Source organism: Pholcus phalangioides, unplaced genomic scaffold, assembly GCF_987345545.1.
Source record: "Pholcus phalangioides strain wild (caught in Gottingen) unplaced genomic scaffold, Ppha-v1.0 ptg000017l_1, whole genome shotgun sequence".
Classification (NCBI taxonomy): Eukaryota; Metazoa; Arthropoda; class Arachnida; order Araneae; family Pholcidae; genus Pholcus; species Pholcus phalangioides.
Genome location: NW_028301610.1, coordinates 40,309,274 through 40,312,495, shown reverse-complemented (window position 1 = coordinate 40,312,495; position 3,222 = coordinate 40,309,274).

The following is a 3,222-nucleotide window of genomic DNA, read 5'->3' as shown; positions in this document are numbered from 1 at the left end:
TTTGACCATGATCGATCGTTTTTCCCGCTGGCCAGAAGCACAACCGATAAAAGACATCACAGCTCCAACTGTAGCGGAAGCCTTTTATAACTGTTGGGTATCCCGTTATGGTGCTCCATCAGTTGTAACAACTGATCAAGGTCGACAATTTGAGTCCCACCTTTTCCGCTCTCTCCTACAACTTCTAGGCACCGAACGAGCTAGAACTACCGCTTTCCATCCTCAAGCGAATGGTTTGATTGAGGAATTTCATCGACCACTAAAAACGGCCATTAAATGCCATAACACCGAACGTTGGACCGAAGTATTACCAACTATACTTCTGGGCTACCGAGCCGCTCTAAAAGCCGACCTGCAGTGTACGCCAGCCGAACTCGTGTTTGGTGCACCCTTGCGTCTTCCCGGCCAATTTTTCGACTCAACGAATGTCAACATTGACCCTTGTGACTACGTAAATAAGTTACGGGGCCACATGCAGCAGCTCCGTCCAACGCCAACAAAACATCATGGAAAACGTGCTACATTTGTGTATCCAGAACTGATGAATGCTACTCGCGTATTACTACGTCGTGATAGTGTCCGTCGACCCCTCCAGAGACCGTATGATGGTCCCTTTCTTGTCATTAACAAAAATGAAAAAGTGTTCAAACTTGACATCAATGGCAAAACAGTTTCGGTTTCCATCGACCGCTTAAAACCAGCATTCTCCCTCTCGGAAGATACAACGCCGCTGGTGGCGAAAACGCAAACTAACGACTCTACGTCAGAGAACTCGACCACGAAATCGAAACCACCAGTGACCACTCGATCTGGACGTCGAGTCCGGTTCACGGATTTTTATCGTGTCCAACATTGACACTGGGGAGGGGGTACTGTAGAGCCTCAATATATATTCTTATATGTATTATTATTATTATTACTTTACTTTGTACATTGGCTCTCTCTTAACAAGCACGCTCTGGTCACGTGAAAGAATCTCAGTACATTCTGTACTGAAACACGAGATGATCACGTGACCGGATGCCTCTTCGGAGGGTCCGAAGGGCCATGTGTGTGAGAACATCAGTTCAGCTCCAGCTCTCACACGAGATGCACCAACGTCGTCTTTCTCTCTCTTAATATATGTACCATGTAAATAATATCTTCTATATAGCATCATAATTAAAGATAATGTATCTACAACTACGTCTCATTCATATGGAGTCAGATGCAACTACGCTACCGTCACCACCTACCATTTACCATTTCAGCACATTTATTTTGCTCACAACGATGATACTGGCACGAGCAGGGAATTTTTTCCCCTGAATATTCCGAGGGAAAATTGACTAGTTATTGACTTCACAAGCAGACTGCGGAGGCCTTCTATCTCAAGGAGGTGCTGTTCCTGCGCGTCATGAGAAACAGCCCTTATTATATAGCCCTGAAAACAAGACACTTTTTATCATACTGAGGATGAAACGACACTATTTTGTCTTGAGGATGAATCGGGAAAGGAGGAAACGGTACCTAGCCAAATAGAAGCAACAGTGACGGTAATGTGTCGTTAAATCCAAGATCGTTGCGTTTTCATCAACAGTATAAGCAAAGTTCATTAACATTATTCTCTATGACATATATGCCATGGACCGTGGGTCAAATGTGGCCCTCGGAGTTATCTTTTGTGGCCCGCGACCTCAAACCAAATTTTGTAAAAATGAACTAAGCGGCACATTAATAGATCACTTAAGTGACCCGTGTAACATTTACAGATCTCTTAAGTGGCCCTCGACCCATTTAAAGATCTCTTAAGTGGCTCGCGGTACATTTACAGGTCACTTTAGTTACCCGCGGCACATTTTCAGATTGCTAAAGTGGCTCATGCCACATTCGAACTTCAGTTAAGTGGCCGCGGCACAGTTCCAGATTACCTAAGTAGCCTGCGACGAATTTACAGATCATTTATTACTTAACTGGCGCGCGTCGTATTTCCAGATCACTTCAGCAGCTCACGACACATTGACAGATCACTTATGTAGCCTGCAACACGTTTTCAAACCTATTAAGAGGTCCACACTCTCCAAAAGGTTGAGCACCATTGCTCCATTGCTCTATGAAAATAATCGGGACAGTCAATTATTGACGTTATATCCGAGGTCGCTACAACCGAGTTTGACTGTATTTTTCATAATCAGAATCTCATTATTTCAAATGTTTTTGTGTCTTAACACAATTGAACATCTTTCAACTATTCTTTATTACTTTCATTTTAATTCAAACTCGCAATTTTTTTTTGAATTTGATATTTCCTCTTACAAACAATTCTAATAAAAATATCTGTTGATTTGTTGAAATCAAATAAACCAAGTCCAGGTGTCATGGACCCTTACGTGGTCCTTTATCGGCTATCGTTTGCAAAAATTGGAAAAAACAGTGTCATAACTAGACACTCTAGCCTTCAAAACAAATCGACCAACGGAACGTAAAAGCAAAAGATTGAAAGGGGGTTGCGCACATATACTAAGTAGAAGAGTTATAGGAGTTTATATAGGTAGTCCTGTTGTAATGCGAAACGCAGAGTGATATAATGCTGCCCATTTTTTTAATTGAGTTTGTGATGCAGTATGCCATAAAAAAATACTATAACTCAAAAAACCTTTAATAATATTAGAGCAAATAGCAAGAAGTTTATGACTCGGAGCTCCACGTAATCTTTCAGCTATAAGTTTCAAGATATTGATAAGTTTGGATCCACGTTTTGTGAGGGAATCTATATGTGTTTTCCAAGACATTTTCATATCAAGAAATGCTCTTAAAACCTTCATATCAGCAATTTATGAAAGCTTAGAGGCATTAAAAATGATACTAGTAATTTCAATGTTGCGGCGCCGCGTGAATAGTGTAAAAGCACATTTTTCTGTGGAAAACTCAAAACCATATAATCTACCCCAATTCAAAATTTTGACAAAGTTCCTATGTAATTTTCGAATCAATGAAGATGTATCACTACCACTGCAATATAAATATATATCGTCAGCATAAATAAAAATATCTATATCATTTATGATGGATATAATATATCTGCGACATAAATATTAAAACACCACGGTGAAATAACGCATCCTTGAGGTATGCCTCTGCGAAAGAGAAATGGGCTGGATATATAGTTTCTCCAGCTGATATAATTCATACGTTCAGCTAAGAAACTCTCCATCCAACGAATGAAGTTTCCATCAAAACCCA